This window comes from Salmo salar, chromosome 29 (assembly GCF_965601325.2).
Source record: "Salmo salar chromosome 29, fSalSal1, whole genome shotgun sequence".
Lineage (NCBI taxonomy): Eukaryota > Metazoa > Chordata > Actinopteri > Salmoniformes > Salmonidae > Salmo > Salmo salar.
The window spans coordinates 34,414,189-34,429,825 of NC_138319.1; the positions used below are offsets into that span (position 1 = coordinate 34,414,189).

The 15,637-nt window shown below is 48.4% G+C and overlaps 1 protein-coding gene across 1 annotated transcript in view; it reads right to left on the reverse strand.

Annotated features, from left to right (window-relative positions):
* Positions 1-15,637, reverse strand: part of LOC106590619 (docking protein 6) — a 214,639-nt gene that overhangs the window by 34,266 nt on the left and 164,736 nt on the right. The gene's annotated exons all lie outside the window — the stretch shown is intronic.

Sequence of the window (15,637 nt, forward strand, 5' to 3'; positions counted from 1 at the left end):
CTGAATATCCTCTCTCTCCTCTCCCATCCCTCTCTCTCCTCTCCCATCCCTCTCTCTCCTCTGACCACCCGCAACTCTTCCCTCTCTTACCCTAACCCTCTCTCTCTTCCATCTCTTCCCTAACCCTCTCTCTGTTCCCTCTCTTCCCTAACCCTCTCTCTGATCCCTCTCTTCCCCTAACCCTCTCTCACTTCTCTCTCTTCCCCTAACCCTCTCTCTGTTCCATCTCTTCCCCTAACCCTCTCTCTGTTCCTGCCCTCCCCCTAACCCTCTCTCTGTTCCCTCTCTTCCCCTAACCCTCTCTCGCTTCCCTCTCTTCCCCTAACCCTCTCTCTCTTCCCTCTCTTCCCATAACCCTCTCTCTCTTCCCTCTCTTCCCCTAACCCTCTCTCGCTTCTCTCTCTTCCCCTAACCCTCTCTCTGTTCCATTTCTTCCCCTAACCCTCTCTCACTTCTCTCTCTTCCCCTAACCCTCTCTCTGTTCCATCTCTTCCCCTAACCCTCTCTCTGTTCCTGCCCTCCCCCTAACCCTCTCTCTGTTCCCTCTCTTCCCCTAACCCTCTCTCTCTTCCATCTCTTCCCTAACCCTCTCTCTCTTCCCTCTCTTCCCCTAACCCTCTCTCGCTTCCCTCTCTTCCCCTAACCCTCTCTCTCTTCCCTCTCTTCCCATAACCCTCTCTCTCTTCCCTCTCTTCCCCTAACCCTCTCTCGCTTCTCTCTCTTCCCCTAACCCTCTCTCTGTTCCCTCTCTTCCCCTAACCCTCTCTCGCTTCTCTCTCTTCCCCTAACCCTCTCTCTCTTCCATCTCTTCCCTAACCCTCTCTCTCTTCCCTCTCTTCCCCTAACCCTCTCTCTGTTCCCTCTCTTCCCCTAACCCTCTCTCTCTTCCCTCTCTTCCCTAACCCTCTCTCTCTTCCATCTCTTCCCTAACCCTCTCTCGCTTCTCTCTCTTCCCCTAACCCTCTCTCGCTTCTCTCTCTTCCCCTAACCCTCTCTCTCTTCCCTCTCTTCCCTAACCCTCTCTCTCTTCCATCTCTTCCCCTAACCCTCTCTCTGTTCCCTCTCTTCCCCTAACCCTCTCTCTGTTCCCTCTCTTCCCCTAACCCTCTCTCTCTTCCCTCTCTTCCCCTAACCCTCTCTCTCTTCCCTCTCTTCCCCTAACCCTCTCTCTGATCCCTCTCTTCCCCTAACCCTCTCTCTCTTCCCTCTCTTCCCCTAACCCTCTCTCTGTTCCATTTCTTCCCCTAACCCTCTCTCGCTTCTCTCTCTTCCCCTAACCCTCTCTCTCTTCCCTCTCTTCCCCTAACCCTCTCTCTGTTCCTGCCCTCCCCCTAACCCTCTCTCTCTTCCCTCTCTTCCCCTAACCCTCTCTCTGTTCCTGCCCTCCCCCTAACCCTCTCTCTGTTCCCTCTCTTCCCCTAACCCTCTCTCTGTTCCCTCTCTTCCCCTAACCCTCTCTCTGTTCCATCTCTTCCCCTAACCCTCTCTCTGTTCCATTTCTTCCCCTAACCCTCTCTCTCTTCCCTCTCTTCCCCTAACCCTCTCTCTGATCCCTCTCTTCCCCTAACCCTCTCTCTCTTCCCTCTCTTCCCCTAACCCTCTCTCTGTTCCATTTCTTCCCCTAACCCTCTCTCGCTTCCCTCTCTTCCCCTAACCCTCTCTCTGTTCCTGCCCTCCCCCTAACCCTCTCTCTGTTCCCTCTCTTCCCCTAACCCTCTCTCTGATCCCTCTCTTCCCCTAACCCTCTCTCTGTTCCCTCTCTTCCCCTAACCCTCTCTCTCTTCCCTCTCTTCCCCCAACCCTCTCTCTGTTCCCTCTCTTCCCCTAACCCTCTCTCTGATCCCTCTCTTACCCTAACCCTCTCTCGCTTCTCTCTCTTCCCCTAACCCTCTCTCTGTTCCATCTCTTCCCCTAACCCTCTCTCTGTTCCTGCCCTCCCCCTAACCCTCTCTCTGTTCCCTCTCTTCCCCTAACCCTCTCTCTGTTCCCTCTCTTCCCCTAACCCTCTCTCTGATCCCTCTCTTCCCCTAACCCTCTCTCTCTTCCCTCTCTTCCCCTAACCCTCTCTCGCTTCTCTCTCTTCCCCTAACCCTCTCTCTGTTCCATCTCTTCCCCTAACCCTCTCTCGCTTCTCTCTCTTCCCCTAACCCTCTCTCGCTTCTCTCTCTTCCCCTAACCCTCTCTCTGTTCCCTCTCTTCCCCTAACCATCTCTCTCTTCCATCTCTTCCCTAACCCTCTCTCTCTTCCCTCTCTTCCCTAACCCTCTCTCGCTTCCCTCTCTTCCCCTAACCCTCTCTCTGTTCCCTCTCTTCCCCTAACCCTCTCTCTCTTCCCCTAACCCTCTCTCTGTTCCATTTCTTCCCCTAACCCTCTCTCTCTTCCATCTCTTCCCTAACCCTCTCTCTGTTCCCTCTCTTCCCCTAACCCTCTCTCTCTTCCATCTCTTCCCTAACCCTCTCTCTCTTCCCTCTCTTCCCCTAACCCTCTCTCGCTTCCCTCTCTTCCCCTAACCCTCTCTCTGTTCCATTTCTTCCCCTAACCCTCTCTCTGTTCCCTCTCTTCCCCTAACCCTCTCTCTGTTCCCTCTCTTCCCCTAACCCTCTCTCTCTTCCCCTAACCCTCTCTCTCTTCCATCTCTTCCCTAACCCTCTCTCTCTTCCCTCTCTTCCCTAACCCTCTCTCTGTTCCCTCTCTTCCCCTAACCCTCTCTCTCTTCCATCTCTTCCCTAACCCTCTCTCTGTTCCCTCTCTTCCCCTAACCCTCTCTCTCTTCTCTCTCTTCCCCTAACCCTCTCTCTGATCCCTCTCTTCCCCTAACCCTCTCTCTCTTCCCTCTCTTCCCCTAACCCTCTCTCTGTTCCATTTCTTCCCCTAACCCTCTCTCGCTTCTCTCTCTTCCCCTAACCCTCTCTCTCTTCCCTCTCTTCCCCTAACCCTCTCTCGCTTCTCTCTCTTCCCCTAACCCTCTCTCTGTTCCCTCTCTTCCCCTAACCCTCTCTCTGTTCCTGCCCTCCCCCTAACCCTCTCTCGCTTCTCTCTCTTCCCCTAACCCTCTCTCTGTTCCATTTCTTCCCCTAACCCTCTCTCTCTTCCCTCTCTTCCCTAACCCTCTCTCTGTTCCATTTCTTCCCCTAACCCTCTCTCGCTTCTCTCTCTTCCCCTAACCCTCTCTCTCTTCCCTCTCTTCCCCTAACCCTCTCTCTCTTCCCCTAACCCTCTCTCTGTTCCTGCCCTCCCCCTAACCCTCTCTCTCTTCCCTCTCTTCCCCTAACCCTCTCTCTGTTCCCTCTCTTCCCTAACCCTCTCTCTGTTCCTGCCCTCCCCCTAACCCTCTCTCTCTTCCCTCTCTTCCCCTAACCCTCTCTCGCTTCTCTCTCTTCCCCTAACCCTCTCTCTGTTCCATTTCTTCCCCTAACCCTCTCTCTCTTCCCTCTCTTCCCCTAACCCTCTCTCTGTTCCTGCCCTCCCCCTAACCCTCTCTCTGTTCCCTCTCTTCCCCTAACCCTCTCTCTGTTCCCTCTCTTCCCTAACCCTCTCTCTGTTCCATTTCTTCCCCTAACCCTCTCTCTCTTCCATCTCTTCCCTAACCCTCTCTCTCTTCCCTCTCTTCCCCTAACCCTCTCTCTCTTCTCTCTCTTCCCCTAACCCTCTCTCTGTTCCATTTCTTCCCCTAACCCTCTCTCTGTTCCTGCCCTCCCCTAACCCTCTCTCTCTTCCCTCTCTTCCTGCCCTCCCCCTAAACCTCCCTCTTACCTCTCTTCCCTCCCTCCCCCAACCCTCTCTCTCTTTCCTCTCTTCCCTCACTTCCCTCCCTCCCCCTAACCCTATCCCTCTTTTCTCTCTTCCCTCCCGCTAACCCTCTCTCTCTTCCCTCACTTCCCTCCCTCCCCCTAACCCTCTCCCTCTTTTCTCTCTTCCCTCCCGCTAACCCTCTCTCTCTCTCTTCCCTCTCTCCCCTCCCTCCCCCTAACCCTCTCTCTCTCCCCCCTCCTCCCCTCCTCCCCTCCTCCCCTATACAGGACAATAGAGATCCCAGATATAACTAGGCATCACCTTTTCCTTTGTATCACACAATATTTGATATACAGCAGGTTTTTAAAGTGCCATAGAGTTCTGTGTTTTCTAGTTGGCTATGAAAAACCGTGGTATCGTCAGTGATATACAGCAGGTTTTTAAAGTGCCATAGAGTTCTGTGTTTTCTAGTTGGCTATGAAAAACCGTGGTATTGTGAGTATCGTGGTATCGTGACAACCCTAATCTGTACTGTCCATCTAAAGCACATCCATGACAGATCTGGGATCAGGCCATCAAATATTTTTTTCATGGATAGATTTGGTCCACAAGTGGAGCACAAGGGGATCAAGTGATGTTATCACCAGAAACAGCAGAAAATCAATAGCCTATTATCAAAATAGGGTGATATAATTCATTGGTGGAAAGCCTGAGTGTAAAAAACAATTAACAGGATAGATATGAGGAAATAGTGAGATGCATCCTAGATTAATTATCTCAAAGTATCTCTCTCTCTCACTGACACAGACACTCACACTCAAACACACAAACACATACAGTGACTTCGGAAAGAACTCAGACCCCCTGACTTTTCCCACATTTTGTCGCTTTTACAGCCTCGTTCTAAAATTGATTTTTAAAAAAGGTGACCAAGAACCCAATGGTCACTCTGACAGAGCTCCCTTCTCCTCTGTGGAGATGGGAGAACCTTCCAGAAGGACAACCATCTCTGCAGCACTCCACCAATCAGGTGTTTATGGTAGAGTGGCCAGATGGAAGCCACTCCTCAGTAAAAGGCACATGACAGCCTGCTTGGAGTTTGCCAAAAGGCACTTAAAGACTCTCAGACCATGAGAAACACAATTCTCTGGTCTGATGAAACCAAGATTGAACTCTTTGGCCTGAATGCCAAGCGTCACGTCTAATCAATTTTAGAATAAGGTTGTAACATAACAAAATGTGGAAAAAGTCAAGGGATCTGAATACATTCCGAAGGCACTGTATATCCTGATGCCTAGTCACCTTACCCCAATACAGACAGTATCGACCTCCAGCACTCCAGTATCCCTGCACATTGTAAATATGGTATTGGAACAGACCCTGTATATAGCTACTGACCCTGGAACAGACCCTGTATATAGCTACTGACCCTGGAACAGACCCTGTATAAATACTGACCCTGGAACAGACCCTGTAAATAGCTACTGACCCTGGAACAGACCCTGTATATAGCTACTGACCCTGGAACAGACCCTGTATATAGCTACTGACCCTGGAACAGACCCTGTATAAATACTGACCCTGGAACAGACCCTGTAAATAGCTACTGACCCTGGAACAGACCCTGTATATAGCTACTGACCCTGGAACAGACCCTGTATATAGCTACTGACCCTGGAACAGACCCTGTATATAACTACTGACCCTGGAACAGACCCTGTATATAGCACACTGACCCTAGAACTGACCCTGTATATAGCACACTGACACAGGAACTAACCCTGTATATAGCATACTGACAATGGAACAGACCCTGTATATAGCTACTGACCCTGGAACAGACCCTGTATATAGCTACTGACCCTGTATATAGCTACTTTTTTCTTATATGTATTTGTGTGTTTTTGTTCTACCTTGTTATTTCTAGTGCTACACTACAGTCGTGGCCAAAAGTTTTGAGAATGACACAAATATTATTTTTCACAAAGTCTGCTGCCTCAGTTTGTATGATGGGAATTGGCATATACTCCAGAATGTTATGAAGAGTGATCAGATGAATTGCAATTAATTGCAAAGTCCCTCTTTGCCATGCAAATGAACTGAATCCCCCCAAAACATTTCCACTGCATTTCAGCCCTGCCACAAAAGGACCAGCTGACATCATGTCAGTGATTTTCTCGTTAACACAGGTGTGAGTGTTGACGAGGACAAGGCTGAAGATCACTCTGCCATGCTGATTGAGTTCGAATAACAGACTGGAAGCTTCAAAAGGAGGGTGGTGCTTGGAATCATTGTTCTTCCTCTGTCAACCATGGTTACCTGCAAGGAAACACGTGCCGTCATCATTGCTTTGCACAAAAAGGGCTTCACAGGCAAGGATATTGCTGCCAGTTAGATTGCACCTTAATCAACCATTTATCGGTGTCATGGTCGTTGTTGTAAGAATCGGACCAAAATGCAACATGATTTGGGTTCATCATCTTTATTACGTGAACCGGCAAAAAAACAATAAAGAACAAAACGAACGTGAAGCTATGTAGTGCTCAAGGCAACTATAAACAAACAAGATCCCACACCCAACAGGTGGGAAAAAGCTGCCCAAATATGATCCCCAATCAGAGACAACGATAGACAGCTGCCTCTGATTGGGAACCATACCAAGCCAACCTAGAAATAAAGAAACTAGAATGCCCACCCTAGTCACACCCCGACCTAACCAAAACAGAGAATAAAGGATCTCCAAGGTCAGGGCGTGACAATTGGATCATCAAGAACTTCAAGGAGAGCGGTTCAATTGTTTTGAAGAAGGCTTCAGGACTCCCAAGAAAGTCCAGCAAGCGCCAGGACCGTCTCCTAAAGTTGATTCAGCTGCGGGATCGGGGCACCACCAGTACAGAGCTTGCTCAGGAATTTCAGCAGGCAGGTGTGAGTGCATCTGCACGCACAGTGAGGTGAATACTTTTGGAGGATGGCCTGGTGTCAATAAGGGCAGCAAAGAAGCCACTTCTCTCCAGGAAAAACATCAGAGACAGACTGATATTCTGCAAAAGGTACAGGGATTGGACTGCTGAGGACTGGGGTCAAGTCATTTTCTCTGATGAATCCCCTTTTCGATTGTTTGGGGCATCCGGAAAAAAGCTTGTCCGGAGAAGACAAGGTGAGCGCTACCATCATTCCTGTGTCATGCCAACAGTAAAGCATCCTGAGACCATTCATGTGTGGGGTTGCTTCTCAGCCAAGGGAGTGGGCTCACTCACAATTTTGCCTAAGAACACAGCCATGAATAAAGAATGGTACCAACACATCCTCAGAGAGCAACTTCTCCCAACCATCCAGGAACAGTTTGGTGATGAACAATGCCTTTTCCAGCATGATGGAGCACCTTGCCATAAGGCAAAAGTGATAACTAAGTGACTCAGGGAACAAAACATCGACATTTTGGGTCCATGGCCAGGAAACTCCCCAGACCTTAATCCCATTGAGAACTTGTGGTCAATCCTCAAGAGGCAGGTGGACAAAAAAACAAACAAATTCTGACCATCTCCAAGCATTGATTATGCAAGAATGGGCTGCCACCAGTCAGGATGTGGCCCAGAAGTTAATTGACAGCATGCCAGGGTGGATTGCAGAGGTCTTAAAAAGAAGGGTCAACACTGCAAATATTGACTCTTTGCATCAACTTCATGTAATTGTCAATAAAAGCCGTTGACACTTATGAAATGCTTGTAATTATACTTCAGTGTTCCATAGTAACATCTGACAAAAATATCTAAAGACACTGAAGCAGCAAACTTTGTGGAAATTCATATTTGTGTCATTCTCAAACTTCTGGCCACGACTGTACATTGATATTGATTAGTGCGCTGTTGGGTTTGGGAGAAAGGCATTTCTGTCACGACTCCTACCGAAGGCAGCTCCCCTTCCTGCTCGGGTGGTGCTCGGCGGTCGTCGTCACCGGCCTACTAGCTGCCACTGATTCCGTTTTTTCCTCTTTCTGTTTATTGGTTTCACCTGTTTTGTGTTAGGCTGATGATTAGTCGGGTTATTTTAGCCAGTAGGCCCGCATGCTCTGTGTGAGGGATTGTTTGTGTGTTGCTACTGTGCACGCTTGTGCCTGACGTGTTTTCGGTCGTGGGTTTTCTCCGGACTGTTTCAGTCCCCAGTGTTTGGGGCATTTGTTTTGTGTGCGCCCCGTATTTTCGTGGGATGGCTTATGTTCGCCGTGTGTGCAAATAAAGCACTACCCTGTACTCTCTGCTTCCTGCGCCTGACTTCGCACCCACTACACCCAGAGCCTTATAATTTCACTGTACTTGTGCATGTGACATTAAAACACACAAACACACACACCACATATGCTGCTGTGGGCACAAGTTTTGAAAAAGCTAAAAACGGTGACAACTTTCATCTTGGCAGTGGTGGGAGAAGAGGAGGGAGAATTGGTGATACTTATTCAATTGTTTAATTGGAGGCTGATGGTTTCAATGAATCGAAGTATCACTTCCTCACAGGGCAGATAGATGCAGTAGACAGTTGTTGGTGAATACCAACGTCTTCCTTTAAAGATGACAACAGGCTCTGCTTACAATATCTGTAAGACTACAGTTTGGGTAAGAGTTACTGAGCTATGAAATGAGTGACTAAGTTCTTTATCTCCTTCTCTGTTGTCTATGTTATCTCCCTGGTCTCTGTAATCGCTCTGGTCTCTGTAATCTCCCTGGTCTCTGTAATCTCCCTGGTCTCTGTAATCTCCCTGGTCTCTGTAATCTCCCTGGTCGCTGTAATCTCCTTGGTCTCTGTAATCTCCTTGGTCTCTGTAATCGCTCTGGTCTCTGTTATCGCTCTGGTCTCTGTTATCGCTCTGGTCTCTGTTATCGCTCTGGTCGCTGTAATCGCTCTGGTCGCTGTAATCGCTCTGGTCGCTGTTATCGCTCTGGTCTCTGTTATCGCTCTGGTCGCTGTAATCGCTCTGGTCGCTGTAATCGCTCTGGTCGCTGTAATCGCTCAGGTCGCTGTTATCGCTCTGGTCTCTGTTATCACTCTGGTCTCTGTTATCACTCTGGTCTCTGTTATCACTCTGGTCTCTATCTGTGTGTGTGTGTGTGTGTGTGCGTGTGTGTGTGTTTCAAGTGGAACTAACAGCATTTTAACTACTTTGCATAATATCAGTCAAAAATATCAAATTCCCAGTTCATGCTACAAAACCAACTTCATAAGAGGTTTTAAAAATAGGTTCTATTTGACTCAACATTCCATGACGAACACTAAGGCATTGTTGGCAGGAATAGATGGATGCAGTTCAATGCATGATTAATAGAATTCACCAATACATTTCTTGGTAGTCCCAAACATGTTCAGGTTGTATATCACAGCTGACTTGGTACATTGTTTGCTGCCTCCATTTGGGATTTACTGTTTTAGTTTCAATGACTCCATATTTTGGACAAAAACGAATGAATGTAACTAAGGCTGGGAATGTCACTACAGTCTATCTAGCGAGGGCAGTGATCACAAGTCAGTCATAACGTGGCTAATAGACTAGCATATCTATTGATGTAGCAAGCTAAAAATACAGAGCTTAACGTTAGCTAGATAGCTAGCTGCTAGGAGGATATGATGTCATAACATTGGAGGAGGACCCTAATGTTATCTAGCTAGCTGCTAGGAGGATGTGATGTCATAACATTGGAGGAGGACCCTAATGTTATCTAGCTAGCTGCTAGGAGGATGTGATGTCATAACATTGGAGGAGGACCCTAACGTTATCTAGCTAGCTGCTAGGAGGATGTGATGTCATAACATTGGAGGAGGACCCTAACGTTATCTAGCTAGCTGCTAGGAGGATGTGATGTCATAACATTGGAGGAGGACCCTAACGTTATCTAGCTAGCTGCTAGGAGGATGTGATGTCATAACATTGGAGGAGGACCCTAACGTTATCTAGCTAGCTGCTAGGAGGATGTGATGTCATACCATTGGAGGAGGACCCTAACGTTAGCTAGCTAGCTGCTAGGAGGATGTCATGTCATTGGAGGAGCAGGTGAGTGACTGACATTTCGTTTTCGGTGGCTATACACAACTAGAGATGCAAGTGTCATTTGGTTAGCTAGCAAGAACTTGAACAACTATTATCCAGTTAGCATATCTCTTGCATTCGAAAATTCACTCCGGCTATCTACCCCGACTTCAGAGCACTCTCGTCTGAGTGAGCCAGAGCGCAGAATAACTGATGACTTTACAAATGCGCATCAACCCACTAGATATGACCGGTGTCAGAAAACGTAGGCAAAAAAAATAATAGTTAGTCACGGACGCTCTAGATAACACGTAAACAGCCTAACCCGCTCTGCTATGGCGGGTGAAATGGTTAGAGTGAGGTGTTCTCTAATCTGTGTCTGGAAGTTGGTAGCTAGCAAGCTAGCCAACTTTAGCCAGTTAGCTTGGGTGCTTGGTTGGTACAACAATGAATGACGAGGAGGCTACAATTCCCCAACTAGCTGAAAAAGTTTGAAAGGGTTTATCTAATGTTCCTTGGTTCGATTTGAGCTAATCTTGCTCTGGCTAGCATTAGTTGTTGATCTTGTTGTTGTCGATGTGCATAACTGAGGGAGAGAGAGCCTAGAGGGAGAGAGAGCCTAGAGGGAGAGAGAGCCTAGAGGGAGAGAGAGCCTAGAGGGAGAGAGAGCCTAGAGGGAGAGAGAGCCTAGAGGGAGAGAGAGCCTAGAGGGAGAGAGAGCCTAGAGGGAGAGAGAGCCTAGAGGGAGAGAGAGCCTAGAGGGAGAGAGAGCCTAGAGGGAGAGAGAGCCTAGAGGGAGAGAGAGCCTAGAGGGAGAGAGAGCCTAGAGGGAGAGAGAGCCTAGAGGGAGAGAGAGCCTAGAGGGAGAGAGAGCCTAGAGGGAGAGAGAGCCTAGAGGGAGAGAGAGCCTAGAGGGAGAGAGAGCCTAGAGGGAGAGAGAGCCTAGAGGGAGAGAGAGCCTAGAGGGAGAGAGAGCCTACCTTTTCATAGTTGTTTAATCAATAGGACCGTAAAGTTCCCAAATCTAAGAGGACTCCCGTGGTATTTACATATTTACAGAAATCCATTCAGGTGTATTTTGTGGCTTTTGGCGAATGTGTTCTAATGACTGATCAGGGAGATTACAGAGACCAGGGAGATTACAGAGATCAGGGAGATTACAGAGACCAGGGAGATTACAGAGACCAGGGAGATTACAGAGACCAGGGAGATAACAGAGACCAGGGAGATTACAGAGACCAGGGAGATTACAGAGACCAGGGAGATTACAGAGACCAGGGAGATTACAGAGACCAGGGAGATTACAGAGACCAGGGAGATTACAGAGACCAGGGAGATTACAGAGACCAGGGAGATTACAGAGACCAGGGAGATTACAGAGACCAGGGAGATTACAGAGACCAGGGAGATTACAGAGACCAGGGAGATTACAGAGACCAGGGAGATTACAGAGACCAGGGAGATTACAGAGACCAGGGAGATAATTAAAGTCACGCTGTTGTAACTGCCTGTAAACACACAGTCCAGTTCAAAGTGAATGATGTCAGGTCCTACTGCCTGTAAACACACAGTCCAGTTCAAAGTGAATGATGTCAGGCCCTACTGCCTGTTAACACACAGTCCAGTTCATAGTGAATGATGGCAGGTCCTACTGCCTGTAAACACACAGTCCAGTTCATAGTGAATGATGGCAGGTCCTACTGCCTGTAAACACACAGTCCAGTTCATAGTGAATGATGACAGGTCCTACTGCCTGTAAACACACAGTCCAGATTAAAGTGAATGATGTCAGGCCTGTGTGGCAAATGGCTTGTTTGCATAAAGGCCTACTGTAGCTCTGATTGGCTATGGCGCACCGGTCTGAGTAGACACCAGAATTGGACGAGACAGATGTTTTTATTAGGTTTTATTTACTGCAGTGTCTATTAATTGTCATAAAGCATGGGCATTTCCAACTAAATATTGCTATAGAATTTTCACAAATGCCTTAGTATACGTCAAGAATTGATGAAAACGTGAAAATGACCATATCTACTGTAAGTGCTCTCTTGTCCATTTTTTTTTTTTTTAAGCGTAATATTCTTCCCGGGGGTGTATATGAACAGATTTGAATAACATTTCAGTTTGCTTGCTGTTTTCCAAACCTATTGTCTGAAAGGATAGGAGATGTAGGTTCTGAAGGGTAAAACGTTACCACACACACACACATACACACACACACACACACACACACACACACACACACACACACACACACACACACACACACACACACACACACACACACAAACACACACACATTACTCTGTAGCCTGAGCCTGTGTTTGTCCATTTCCTCCCTCGCTGAGCCTGTGTTTGTCCATTTCCTCCCTCGCTGAGCCTGTGTTCTCTGAGTGTATCTGAAGTCTAAACTCACAGAGACTATTAGAGCTGCTGAGTGGAAAATCACAAACACAAACACTTCATCAGTGTGCCACCCTGCATCCCACTGCTGGCTTGCCTCTGAAGCTAAGCAGGGTTGGTCCTGGTCAGTCCCTGGATGCGAAAACAGATGTGGCACAGAGAGGAAAGAGAGGAGGAGCTGTATAGTGGAACAGAACCACAGAGAGGAGTAGCTGTATAGTGGTACAGTACCACAGAGAGGAGGAGCTGATACTGGAACAGTACCACAGAGAGGAGGAGCTGATACTGGAACAGTACCACAGACAGTAGATGTATACTGGAACAGTACCACAGAGAGGAGGAGTTGATACTGGAACAGTACCACAGAGAGGAGTAGCTGATACTGGAACAGTACCACAGACAGGAGGAGCTGATACTGGAACAGTACCACAGAGAGGAGGAGCTGATACTGGAACAGTACCACAGACAGTAGCTGTATACTGGAACAGTACCACAGAGAGGAGGAGCTGATACTGGAACAGTACCACAGACAGTAGCTGACACTGGAATAGTACCACAGAGAGGAGGAGCTGATACTGGAACAGTACCACAGAGAGGAGGAGCTGATACTGGAACAGTACCACAGAGAGGAGGAGCTGATACTGGAACAGTACCACAGAGAGGAGGAGCTGATACTGGAACAGTACCACAGAGAGGAGGAGCTGATACTGGAACAGTACCACAGACAGTAGCTGTATACTGGAACAGTACCACAGAGAGGAGGAGCTGTATACTGGAACAGTACCACAGAGAGGAGGAGCTGATACTGGAACAGTACCACAGAGAGGAGTAGCTGATACTGGAACAGTACCACAGAGAGGAGGAGTTGATACTGGAACAGTACCACAGAGAGGAGTAGCTGATACGGGAACAGTACCACAGAGAGGAGTAGCTGATACTGGAACAGAACCACAGACAGTAGCTGATACTGGAACAGTACGACAGAGAGGAGGAGCTGATACTGGAACAGTACCACAGAGAGAAGGAGCTGATACTGGAACAGTACCACAGAGAGGAGGAGCTGATACTGGAACAGTACCACAGACAGTAGCTGTATACTGGAACAGTACCACAGAGAGGTGGAGCTGATACTGGAACAGTACCACAGAGAGGAGGAGCGGATACTGGAACAGTACCACAGAGATGATGAGCTGTATACTGGAACAGTATCACAGACAGTAGCTGATACTGGAACAGTACCACAGAGAGGAGGAGCTGATACTGGAACAGTACCACAGAGAGGAGGAGCTGATACTGGAACAGTACCACAGAGAGGAGGAGCTGTATACTGGAACAGTACCACAGAGAGGAGGAGGTGATACTGGAACAGTACCACAGAGAGGAGGAGCTGTATACTGGAACAGTACCACAGAGAGGAGTAGCTGATACGAGAACAGTACCACAGAGAGGAGTAGCTGGTACTGGAATAGTACCACAGACAGTAGCTGATACTGGAACAGTACCACAGACAGTAGCTGTATACTGGAACAGTACCACAGAGAGGAGGAGCTGATACTGGAACAGTACCACAGAGAGAAGGAGCTGATACTGGAACAGTACCACAGAGAGGAGGAGCTGATACTGGAACAGTACCACAGACAGTAGCTGTATACTGGAACAGTACCACAGAGAGGAGGAGCTGATACTGGAACAGTACCACAGACAGTAGCTGTATACTGGAACAGTACCACAGAGAGGTGGAGCTGATACTGGAACAGTACCACAGAGAGGAGGAGCTGATACTGGAAAAGTACCACAGAGAGGAGGAGCTGTATACTGAAACAGTACCACAGACAGTAGCTGATACTGGAACAGTATCACAGAGAGGAGGTGCTGATACTGGAACAGTACCACAGAGAGGAGGAGCTGATACTGGAACAGTACCACAGAGAGGAGGAGCTGTATACTGGAACAGTACCACAGAGAGGAGTAGCTGATACTGGAACAGTACCACAGAGAGGAGGAGCTGATACTGGAACAGTACCACAGAGAGGAGGAGCTGATACTGGAACAGTACCACAGAGAGGAGTAGCTGATACGGGAACAGTACCACAGAGAGGAGTAGCTGATACTGGAACAGAACCACAGACAGTAGCTGATACTGGAACAGTACGACAGAGAGGAGGAGCTGATACTGGAACAGTACCACAGACAGTAGCTGTATACTGGAACAGTACCACAGAGAGGAGGAGCTGATACTGGAACAGTACCACAGACAGTAGCTGTATACTGGAACAGTACCACAGAGAGGAGGAGCTGATACTGGAACAGTACCACAGACAGTAGCTGTATACTGGAACAGTACCACAGAGAGGTGGAGCTGATACTGGAACAGTACCACAGAGAGGAGGAGCTGATACTGGAACAGTACCACAGAGAGGATGAGCTGTATACTGGAACAGTACCACAGACAGTAGCTGATACTGGAACAGTACCACTGAGAGGAGGAGCTGATACTGGAACAGTACCACAGAGAGGAGGAGCTGATACTGGAACAGTACCACAGAGAGGAGGAGCTTATACTGGAACAGTACCACAGAGAGGAGGAGGTGATACTGGAACAGTACCACCGAGAGGAGGAGCTGTATACTGGAACAGTACCACAGAGAGGAGTAGCTGATACTGGAACAGTACCACAGAGAGGAGGAGCTGATACTGGAACAGTACCACAGACAGTAGCTGCATACTGGAACAGTACCACAGAGAGGAGGAGCTGATACGGTAACAGTACCACAGACAGTAGCTGTATACTGGAACAGTACCACAGAGAGGAGGAGCTGTATACTGGAACAGTACCACAGAGAGGAGGAGCTGATACTGGAACAGTACCACAGAGAGGAGTAGCTGATACTGGAACAGTACCACAGAGAGGAGGAGTTGATACTGGAACAGTACCACAGAGAGGAGTAGCTGATACGGGAACAGTACCACAGAGAGGAGTAGCTGATACTGGAACAGAACCACAGACAGTAGCTGATACTGGAACAGTACGACAGAGAGGAGGAGCTGATACTGGAACAGTACCACAGAGAGGAGGAGCTGATACTGGAACAGTACCACACACAGCAGCTGTATACTGGAACAGTACCACAGAGAGGTGGAGCTGATACTGGAACAGTACCACAGAGAGGAGGAGCGGATACTGGAACAGTACCACAGAGAGGATGAGCTGTATACTGGAACAGTACCACAGACAGTAGCTGATACTGGAACAGTACCACAGAGAGGAGGAGCTGATACTGGAACAGTACCACAGAGAGGAGGAGCTGATACTGGAACAGTACCACAGAGAAGAGGAGCTGTATACTGGAACAGTACCACAGAGAGGAGGAGGTGATACTGGAACAGTACCACAGAGAGGAGGAGCTGTATACTGGAACAGTACCACAGAGAGGAGTAGCTGATACGGGAACAGTACCACAGAGAGGAGTAGCTGATACTGGAAC